This window comes from Sorex araneus, chromosome 4, assembly GCF_027595985.1.
Source record: "Sorex araneus isolate mSorAra2 chromosome 4, mSorAra2.pri, whole genome shotgun sequence".
In the NCBI taxonomy this organism is placed as follows: domain Eukaryota; kingdom Metazoa; phylum Chordata; class Mammalia; order Eulipotyphla; family Soricidae; genus Sorex; species Sorex araneus.
This window is the reverse complement of record NC_073305.1, coordinates 77,707,834-77,719,535: the sequence shown is the minus strand read 5'-3', so window position 1 is coordinate 77,719,535 and position 11,702 is coordinate 77,707,834.

Sequence of the window (11,702 nt, the reverse complement as noted above, 5' to 3'; positions counted from 1 at the left end):
CCTAAAAGCAAGCCTTGGAACCATGGCAGGAGGAAGGTGTCCGGAATTGGGCCATAGCGGGAAAGGTGGAACAAAGATTCTCGTGCTCAATAACCCTACGGGAGAGCAACAAAGAAATAGAGTGGGAAGGTCTGAATACTGGGTTTCCTATCATCCAGAATTAAAAATTGGGGCTGGAGAGCGTTACAAGCATGTTCATTTTTTGCCTTTGCACGCGACTGACCCAGGTTCGATCCTCAACGTTCCATAAGGGTCCACAGAGCCCCTACAGGAGTGATCCCTGAGCACAGAGCCCAGAGTAATCCCAGACAACTGCTGGGTGTGGCCCCCAAACTAAACTCTTAAAATAAAAATTAGCTTTCCATTTTGGTAAGACCTAGCCCCTTCCATCCTCAAAAACTTTACTTTCCTTCGTCACACTCCTGCATTTAGGATCACTTAGTTGTCAAATTGTGCCTTGTTTCAGGCTGATCCAAAGCCTAAAACACAGTCAACTGGGGTTCCCCGACATCCCAGCTAGGGTAATTCCAGAGTACAGTAACCCCTGAGCACTGCAGGGTATGGCTTAAAAAACTAAGTAGATAAGGCCTCTTATTTGAAAACTGATGCATCATCAATTTTCCAATGAGCCAAAGGCTTCTCCAGAGAGCTGGAGAACAGAGGTTAGGGCACTTGCCTTGCCAAATCCCACATGGTCTCCTGAGCACCGTCAGGGGCAAGTCCTACAGCCTCACCCAAAAAAAAGAGAGAGACTAGAACGGGTAGGGTGTTTGCCTTGCACATGGTCACCGGGGATTAGATTCCCCCGCCCCATATGGTCCCCTGAGCCCCACTAGGAGTAATTCCTGAGTGAATATGCAGGGGCAACCCCTGAGCATTTTTGCCCACCCCCAAAACAAACAATGATTTTTTTTTTTTTGGCTTTTTGGGTCACACCCGGCGATGCACAAGGGGTCACTCCTGGCTCTGCACTCAGGAATTACCCCTGGCGGTGCTCAGGGGACCATATGGGATGCTGGGAATCGAACCCGGGTCAGCCGCATGCAAGGCAAACGCCCTACCCGCTGTGCTATCACTCCAGCCCCCAATGATTTATTTTTTAAAAGAAAAAAGGATTCTCCAATCCCCAAACTGAAATCGGTTTTTCTTCTCTAGTCTTCTTTTGCAACCCTCACATAATTTTATCGTAGCTATTCTGTGCTGTAATTATTTACATGCTGTATCACTTGGTAAATTGATCCTTTAAGGCAAGAAAAAAAACGTCTGAGTGCATCTTCATATTCCCTAGTAGGAGCCTGGCAAATAATAAACACTTAATGAATAGACAGATCAGCATCTTCCAATACATAAAGCATTATTTAATCTGCCTTAGGGATGTCAGGCTTATTGCCTAGAATGTTCTTCCTCCGGATATTTACTCCCACATGTGTCTCTGCTCAAACATTACCATCTCAGGGCTGCTCTGGCCCCACTAAACAGCATCCCCAACCATCTCCTTTAACCTCCTGTAATGTTGTCTTATGCAGCACTTAGCAGCTGACATATTAAATATTTATTTATTGCCCATCTCCCACTCCAGCGCAAATTCCCAGGGGTCTGGGACATTTATTCACTCATCGCTGCATCTCCAGTGTCTGAAACCATGCCCACTGTAGTAAGTGCTCAATAAATGTTTATGGAGTGAATAAATGTATTGGAGAGAGGGGTTGTGAAATAAGTGGTGTGGAAGAGGGTTTGAACATACTATAAAATATGGAAATGCATAGCCGGAAGGTACTGGCCCCAAGGTCAAACCTCCTGGCCTGTCAGGAATGGTAACAGAGACAGAAGCCAAGCTCTGCAAAGGAGGGGATGGGATGGAAGCCAGGAGAAACCAGAGCAGGCCAGCTCAGGGAACACAGCCCTCCTGGGAAAGCAACAATTCAGGTAGCCTAGGGTGGGCTGGAGGTGAGGAGTTTACCCGGATCTAACGATGACATCTACCCCCAAGTGCAGGCCTCTTTTAGCCAGATGGTTCCGGAGAAGCCTTAGCATCTGTTCTTCTGTAAATTATCCAGTGATCCCTCCTGCCTGTCCTCTCTGGTGACAGCCGGAACAATTGTCTAGGAATTCCATCTGCTCCCCGTCCTTCTCCCTTCCACAACTCATCAACATTGCAAAGCACAAAGGTATCCTGTTTCCAGAGGCCTTGGGCCTGTGTCTGTCCCTAGGTGAAATGGTCTCAAGCACTTGCTCCTGAAGTCCACAGGTAGACTGGGGTGGGCATGCTGGCAAAATGTTCTTGGGAAGCAGTAAAACCCAGATGGGACTTAAAGAAGTTATTCTGTCAATAGCCCTTAAGTAGCAAAAAGCATTATGGCCAGACCTACTTTGTGGACACAGGAACAGGAGTTTAAGAAGACTCCAACTGGGGCTGGAGCAATAGCACAGCGGGTAGGGTGTTTGCCTTGCATGCGGCCGACCCGGGTTCGATTCCCAGCATCCCATATGGTCCCCTGAGCACTGCCAGGGGTAATTCCTGAGTGCAGAGCCAGGAGTAACCGCTGTGCATCGCCAGGTGTGACCCAAAAAGCAAAAAAAAAAAAAAAAAAGAAGACTCCACTGGCACCAGCTCAGGCCCAGAGAAGGCAGGACCCCTTTCCTCGTTTCCGGAAAGAAGTTAGAACAGGAACAAGGGTTGTGATAACCTCATCTCTCCAGCCCCCATGCTACTCTCTCATCAATGAATTATGTTGGTTAGCTATAATGAAACTAAAGATAGAGGTCTGAAGAAAGAACAGGAGCATAGAATGCAATCCAACTCTTTTTTTTTTTTTTTTGCTTTTTGGATCACATCCGGTGATGCTCAGGGGTAGTACTTCTGGCTCATGTCCTCAGGAATTACCCCTGGCGGTGCTCAGGGGACCATATGGGATGCTGGGAATCAAACTCGGGTCGGCAGCGTGCAAAGCAAACGCCCTACCCGCTGTGCTATGGCTCCAGCCCGCAATCCAACTCTTGAAGGACACCAGAAAAGGATACTCAAGATAGGCCAGAATGATAGCACAGTGGGTAAGGCACTCATCTTGCATGCAGCTGACCCAAGTTTGATCCCTGACATCCCATGCGGTCCTCCAAGCCTGCCAGGAATTCTGAGTGCAGAGCCCCAGAATAAGCCCTGGGCACTGCTGGGTGTGGCCCTGACAAAAACAGAAGGTTCAAGTCACATCTGGGACAACATTGTGTTCAAATTAACCTAAAATCAATCCAGAAATTAATTTTTTTTTTTTTTGCTTTTTAAGTCACACCCAGTGATGCTCAGGGGTTATTCCTGGCTCTGCCCTCAGGAATTACTCCTGATGGTGCTCGGAGGACCATATGGGATGCTGGGAATCAAACCCGGGTTGGCCGCATGTAAGGCCCTACCCGATGTGCTATCACTCCAGCCCCAGAAATTAAATTATTTAATTTAATTCAATTAAAACTAGAAAGAAAAGAATTTTAATCCTAAAAAAAAGGTGGGGGGGGACAAGAGAGATAGTACAAGGCTGGGGCACTTGCCTTGCAAGCGGCAGACATGAGTTCAATCCCCGACTTCCCGTATGGTTCCCCAAACCTCTAGGAGTGATTCCTGAGCACAGAACCAGGAGTAAGCCCTCAGAACCACTGGATGTGTCCCCCAAACCAAAACCAAACAAAAGTCAGGAAAACAGGAAAGAGCTCGATCTCTGGCATGGAATACTCCCCAAAGTACTGCAAGGAGCAACCCTGAGCACTAAACCAGGAGTAGCCCCTGAGCACCTTTTTCTGATCCCACCCCAAATAAAATTAAATTAAAAAGGAAGCTGGGGGTGGGTGGGTGAAGAGTCTGGGGAGATGCCCAAAGGGTTGAAGTGCAGGCTTTGCCTGTAGGAGCCCATTTAATCCTTGGCAGTGCAAGACCCGCTGAGCACCTCCAGGAGCGACCCTCAAACACTGCTGGGTGTGACTCAAAACAAAGAAGGCACCTGGATGCGGCTTAGTGGTGTCTTGCACTTGTGGGGTAGGTTCAAGCCCAGCTACCACACACACACACACACACACACACACACACACACACACACACACACACACACACACACATTCAACTCTATTCAACAAAATAACATTACATAAGGCCCTGCCATACTAATTCCTTTTTTCAAGAAAAAAGTGGGTTAAGAAAGCAGACGTTTACCCACTGAATACCTCTGACATCACGTCATTCCCTTTGTTCTAGTGTCTATCTCTGTATCTCCTCAAATCATGGTGACTTGGGGCTAGAGCGGTAGCACAGCAGGTAGGGCATTTGCCTTACACATGGCTGACCCGTGTTCAATTCCCAGCATCCCATATAGTCCCCCAAGCACTGCCAGGAGTTATTCCTGAGTCCAGAGCCAGGAATAACCCCTGAGCATCGCTGGGTGTGACCCAAAAAGCAAATAAATAAATAAATAAATAAATAAATAAATAAATAAATAAATAAACCACAGAACCCTTAAAAAAATGGTGACTTAAGACAACTTTCTATTATCTATCAGATTCCTGTGGGTCAGGGATCAGCTGGGCAGTTGGTTTGTCCCTCCTGCAGTTGGACGGCTGTTTGTGCAGAGCCAAGACAGTTGCACAATCTAACAGCCACGGGCTGTCTGGCCCTCACTTGCTCTGCAGTCTCAGGGTCTCTCTCCTGAGGCGGGCTTGGGCTTCCTCACGACATGGTGGCCTCAGGCCATCAGGCTGGTTACTTGGCAATTCAGAGCGCCAAGGGCAAGTGTCGGGATAATCAGATGAAACCTAGATAATCTTTCATGATTTAAACTCAAGCGTCAAGGCCAACATCCTCCAAACCGACCTCAAAAACTCAAGGAAAAGGAAGGTAGAGTCTACCTCTTGGTGGAAAGAGGGAGTCAAATATGAGATAAAAAGACTGGCCTGGAGCAATACAGCGGGAAAGGTACTTGGCTTGCACGTGGCCAACCTGGGTTCGATTCCCAGTACCCTGTCTGATCCTCCAAGCCCCACCAGAAGTGATACCTGAGTGCAGAGTCAGGAGTAAGCCCTGAGCATCAAGAGATGTGGCCCTGACATTGGTGGGCTCCATGGGTGGCCCACGTAAGAAGGGAAGGAGAGAAAGACTGTCACCTTCTCCCACTCCGCCTCTGCGGCCCAGGACCCGCTGGAAAGACTAGGACTGGTAAAGTCTTCGATGAGTGGGAGAGGGTGGAGTAACGCCCCCAAGGGAGAGTGTGGGCTTCCCCAAAGACAGAGCAGCCTGAAATAGCCTTTACGACTGGCCTGTCTCTGCTGAAGTTTGTCATCACTGCAGGGATCCAGCCTCCTCAGGGTCTGTTGGTGCCAGGGGAGGGTCTTATCAGGCCTTAGTTCCTGTTTTCTGCAAGGTTGGCTTTCGCAACTTCAGGGCTGTTACTTCCCAGGAAATTTTACTGCCATGGCCTTGGAATGACGCCTTCCCTCCCTGCCTGCCTATCTACATTAGCCCCAAGACTAAAATCAAAACAAAACAAAAAATAATAAAGCATAGGCGAGGGCTAAGGTGATGGCTTAAAGGGCTGGAGCACAGATTTTGCATGCTGGAGGCCCAGGTTCAATCCCCAGCACCACATACTCCACTGAACCTTGATTTCATACTCACTAGCTCTGTGACCTTGGGAATTTACCTGAGTCCTCGTATCTTCATCCATGAAACCAGAATAACGGCAATGCTGTCTTATAAGTCTGAGGTCAAGTCTGGGGACAGAGCAATCGTACAGCAAATAGGGCGCTTGTGTGCCTTGTACATGGCAGACCTGGGTTCGATCCCAGCATCCCATATGCGTGCAAAGCCAGGAGCAACTTCTGAGCACCACTGGGTGTGGCACCCCCCCAAAAAAAAAAAAGAAATGTTGAGGTAAAGTTGAGGTTGAGGTCAGTGACTCTCCATTTCTCAGTGACTCTCCTTTCAAAGTTACACCAGCTGCCTCTTCAGCACTCTTCACTGCTCTGTGGCATATTTTTCCAAGAATAATCAAGATAAGATTTCTCTATTTTTGATAATTATTTTCCGAAAACAATGAGTTCTCATTGAAGAAATCCTGCCCTCTTCCCAATCTCTTTTTATGCTCACCATTAAATTCAATTTTATTTCAGGAAGTCAATCCTCTATAGCTTCCTTAAGTTTTAGAGAATATAAAAAGGTAGTGAGCTGGAGCGATAGTACAGCGGGTAGGGCGTTTGCCTTGCACCTGGCCGACCCAGGTTCTATTCCTCCACCCCTCTCGGAGAGCCCGGCAAGCTACCTGGAGTATCTCGCCCACACGGCAGAGCCTGGCAAGCTACCCGTGGTGTATTCAATATGCCAAAAACAGTAACAAGTCTCAAAATGGAGACGTTACTGGTGCCTGCTCGAGCAAATCGATGAGCAACGGGATGACAGTGACAGTGACGGAGGTCAAGTTAAATGAAAGAACCCATAGAAAATTCATCAAATTGTGAGAAGTGGATAAATTCTGGATAGACTGGGGCATGGGAGATAACTTGAAGGACTGGACTTATGCTTTGCAGGCAGGAGCCCTGGGTTCATTCCCTAATGCCACACAATCCCCAGATCACAGCTGTATGAGTAGCCCATAGACACCATGAGGTGTGGGAGTCCCAAAAAATTCTGAAGGAACTTGAAGGCAAGATTTCCATGACATGATATGTGAGATACATGAAGAAAGTTAAGCATATTCCAGCAGGGCCCCAGTCTGCTCTCCCTGGCCCTCTGCTCTCCTTGGAAATTGTGATAAAAGATGCAAATGTGGGCTGGAGTGATAGCACAGCAGGTAGGGCATTTGCCTTGCCTGCGGCCGACCCGGGTTTGATTCCCAGCATCCCATATGGTCCCCTGAGCATCACCAGGAGTTATTCCTGAGTGCAGAGCCAGGAGTAACCCCTGAGCATCGCCAGGTGTGACCCAAAAAGAAAAAATAAAGAAAGTTAAGTATAAGATCTAGGATTTCGTCTAAAACACTAAATTGTGGGCCAAAAAAATAGTACAGTGGGAAGGGTACTTGCCTTGTACATGGCTAACTTGGGTTCAATCCCTGGCATCACAACTGGTTCCTTGATCCCGCCAGGAGTGATCCCTTAGTACAGAGTCAGGAGTAAACCCTGAGCACCAACAGGTGTGGCCCCAAAACAAGAGTAAGTAAATAAAGAGAACTCTGAATGAGTGCCAGAGGTAGTACAGGGGTAAAGGAAGGTGCTTGCTTTGCATCCTCCTGACTCTGGTCTGATCCCTGGCATCCCAGTGGTCAGTTCCCTCAGTACCACTAGGACCCTCTCCTGAGCAATATAGGGCCGGGCCCCACCCCTCCCACCACCAAAGGACAATTAAATTAAAAATAAAATACTGCATAGATGCTGGAGAGCTCTATACTAGCTGTATAGCTCAAGGAATTGAGCACATGCATTGCATGTTGGAAGCCTAACTTCAAATCCTCAGGTACCCTGGGAGAGACCCCCACCCTGAGCACAGAGCCTGGAGCCCTCAACAACCCAAAGCATTGCCAGGTATGATGCAAAAACCAAAACCAAAACCAAACATAAAGCATTGGGTGGGGTGAATAATTATCAAGATGTGAAAATCTCAGGGTTGGGAGATAGGACATCCAATAAGGCTCTTGCTTTGCACATGGCTGACCTGGGTTTGATCCCCAGCATCCCATATGGGCCCCCAAAGCCCGCCAGGAGTGATCCCTGAATGTAGAGCCAAGGAATATGCCCTGAGCATGAACGGGTGTGCCTCCCCTCCAAAAAATAAAAAATAAAAGGAAGATCTGACATGGAAAACACAACTTGGGAGAGGAAAATCGAGAGTTTCCATTTGCATCTGCAAATTTCAATTGCATCTTGGACGATCCAAGTGCAGAGGCCAAGCAGGCTATCAGAGACAGGTGTGTGGATTTCTTTGTGGGGCACAGGGTATGTGGGAGGGAGGGCCCAGCAGTGCTCAGGGGCTACTCCTGGCTCTGTGCTAGGGGTCACTCCTGGCTGGGAGGCAATGATCAAATGTATTGCCAGGGATTGGCTCAGAGTTGGCTGTAGGCCAGGCAAGTGCCTGAACCACAGGACTATCTCTCCAGCCGATGAGCGTGGCTTTCAAGGAGAAATTCCCACTGGAGACATAAACTCAGGAGTCTCGAGCTTATAGGCTGCTTTTAAAGTCATTACACTGGATGAGATCACAAAGTTGGTGAGTGAAGGTTAGGAAAGCAAATAAGGGTCAGGATTGAGCTCTGGGGCTGAGGAAGATGTTGGGAAGGCCAGGAAAGCGGAGGAGGTACAGTCCTTGCTGCCAACAGAGGAGCTACTGAGGTGAGAGTCATCGACCGCATGCAGTGGACAGTGCACCAATTATGGCCACAAGGCCCATGAGGTAACGACTGGAGGAGTGACCAGTGAACTCTGTGATAACAGAAGGCGTTGGTGACTTATATCTTTTTTTTTGGGGGGGGGGCAATTTGGGTCACACCTGGTGATGCTCAGGGGTTACTCCTGGTTCTACACTCAAGAATTACTACTGTTGGTGTTCAGGGGACAATATGGGATGTTGGGGATCTCACCCGGGTCAGCCTCGGGCAAAGCAAACACCCTCCCTACCACTCCGGCCCCAGGCACTGGCGACTTTGATCAGAGTGATTCTGGAGTGGAGTGCGGTAAGGCTGGATTCAGGAGAAAATGAGAGGAAAGGGGAGTGATACTTAATGGGCCATGTGCACATTTTGTATGTGGGAGGCCCAGGTTTGATTCCTAGAACTACATGGGCCTCCTGAATACAGAAATTAGAGTAGCACCCGAGTACCACCAGGTATGGTCTAAAAAAAAAAAGAGAAGGAGCTGGAGCAGTAATAGCACAGCGGGTAGGGTGTTTGCCTTGCATGTGGCGGACCCAGGTTCGATTCCCAGCATCCCATATGGTCCCCTGAGCACCACCAGGAATAATTCCTGAGTGCAGAGCCAGGAGTAACCCCTATGCATTGCTGGGTGTGACCCAAAAAGCCAAAAAATTAAAAAAAAAAAAAAGAGAAAAGACAGAAAAAGCAAAGGTTGGAGAGAGTACAGCAGGTAAGGGCTTGCCTTGCATACAGCCGACACAGGTTCAATCCCCGACACCATACAGTCCCTAAGCCCTGCCAAGTCCCTGAGCACAGCGCCTGGAGTGAGCCCTAAACACAGCCAGGTGAGGCCCAACACCCTTACCTGCCACCCACAACCCCTACAAAAGGAAAGGAAAGGAAGCAAAAGAAAGCAGAAGAGAAGAGGAAATATATTTATTTATTTATTTGCTTTTTGGGTCACATCTGGCAATGCTCAGGGGTTACTCCTGGCTCTGCACTCAGGAATTACTCCTGGCGGTGCTTGGGGGACCATGTGGGATGTCGGAGATTGCACCTGGGTCAGCCACGTGCAAGGCAAACACCCTACCTGCCATACAATTGCTCCAGCCCCAAAGAAGAGAGGAAATATAGACAAACAGTTTTTAAAGAATGTTTATAAAGGAGAGCAGAAAATTGCAACTGGAAGAGAATATAATAGTTGGAGAGACAGAACAGGATTAGGAACCTGCTTGCATGCAGCAGACCTGGTTCAATCCCCAGCACCATATGCATGGCTGGATGCAGTTCTGGAATCCCCAGTATAATACCAAGGTGGACCAGGTTATCCCTGGCCTTTGCTTTCAATCACTGGCCTGGTAAGCCGAGAATTTCTGGGAGGGTGACAAAAGGAACTGAGGTTGGCATGGATGTGGGGAGAAGGGAACTCTCCTTCACTGCTGGTGGGAATGCCGAATGGTCCAGTCTTTTTGGAAAACAATATGGAGGTTTCTCAAAAAACTAGAAATTGAGTTCCCATTTGACTCAGCAATACCACTTCTGGGAATATATTCCGGAGATGCAAAAAAGCACAGTAGAAATGACATCTGCACTTGTATGCTTATTGCAGCACTATTTACAATAGCCAGAATCTGGAAAAAACCTGAGTATCCGAGAACAGATGACTGGTTAAAGAAACTTTGGTATATCTACACAATGGAATACTATTAAGCTGTTAGAAAAGATGGAACCATGAAATTTGGATATAAGTGGATGCAAATTTGGAGAGTATCATGCTAAATGAAATGAGTCAGAAAGAGCAGAACAGACAGAATGACTGCACCCATTTGTGAAAAATAAAGTAACAACACTCATCCTTCTCAATGCTGCAGTATTGGGGGCTCTTTCAGGGTCAGGGAAATGAGGCCCATTTTTGTTACTGTTTTTGGCATATTGAATATGCCACAGGTAGCTTGCCAGGCTCTGCCGTGCAGATGGCATGTTGGTTCACTCTTCGACGATTGGTACTGTTGCCACCCCCTCACCACGATGAGGCAGTGAACCATCGAGGGGGCGTGGAACGCCTTCAAGAGCGTCGAAGAAGTTTGTTAAGAGGAAGAAGAACCTTCAGCTCCGGGCACATATTGTTGACTCCACCGTTCTTCCTGCACTAACATATGCCTCAGAGACCTGGGCCCTACGCAAACAGGATGAGAACGCTATTCAGGTCTCCCAAAGAGGAATCAAAAGAGCTATGCTTGTAGTATCACGTTCCACTCAAGTGAGAGAAGGAATCTGGAGTTCCGACCTCCATCAACAATCGAGAATCAGGGATGCTGTCTCATTTGCCAAGGTGTCGAAAATCAGATGGGCTGGGCACATAATGCAATTTGGAGACGATTGCTGGATTAGAGCCATTACTGATTGGATTCCACAGGATGTCAAAAGAACGCCTGGCCACCCACCTACGAGATTGTTGGACTTCTTCATCAAGACCCTGAACGAACGGTTTGATGCTCTTCATGTTCCTGGAGCAAGCAGATGCCATTGGGCTACACTAGCACGCGACAAAACAAATGGAGACATTACTGGTGCCTGCTCGAGCAAATCGATGAGCAATGGGATGACAAGTGATATAAGTGAAAGTAACATAATAGGAAGATAACACCTAAGGATACCAGGAGTGTGTCCCACAGCTTGGAAGCTGATCTCATGTGCTGAGAGAAAAGGCAGGTGGGATGGAGGAGAAACCACTAAGTAAATGATGGTTGGAAGGATCACTCGGGATGGTAGATGTGTGCTGAAAGAAGACTATGGACCAAACATGATGGCTGCTTAGTGCCTATATTGCAAACCATAACACCTAAAAGGAGAGAGTAAGAAGGAATGTGTCTGCCACAGAGGCAGGGGGTGGAAAAGAGGTGGGGGTGGCAGGAGGGACACTGGGAACATTGGTGGTGGAGAATGGTCACTGGTGAAGGGATGGGTAGTCGAACATTGTTTGACTGAAACGTAATCACAAAAATTTCTAAGTCTGTACTGTATGTATCTCACGATGATTCATTAAAATAAAAAATAAAACAGTAAATTACTACAGGGAAAATAAAAGAATCTTTGGGAGGGGACCCTAGGCTTACCCCCAACTCAAAAGAGAGAGAGAGAGAGAGAGAGAGAGAGAGAGAGAGAGAGAGTCTAAGAATTATAGGGGTGACTGAAGTTATTATTATTATTATTATTTTTTGCATTTGGGCCACACCCAACAATGTTCAGGGGTTACTCCTGGCTCTGCGTTCAGGAATCAGTCTTGGCAGTGCTTGGGGGACCACGTGGATGTTGGGGACGGAATCC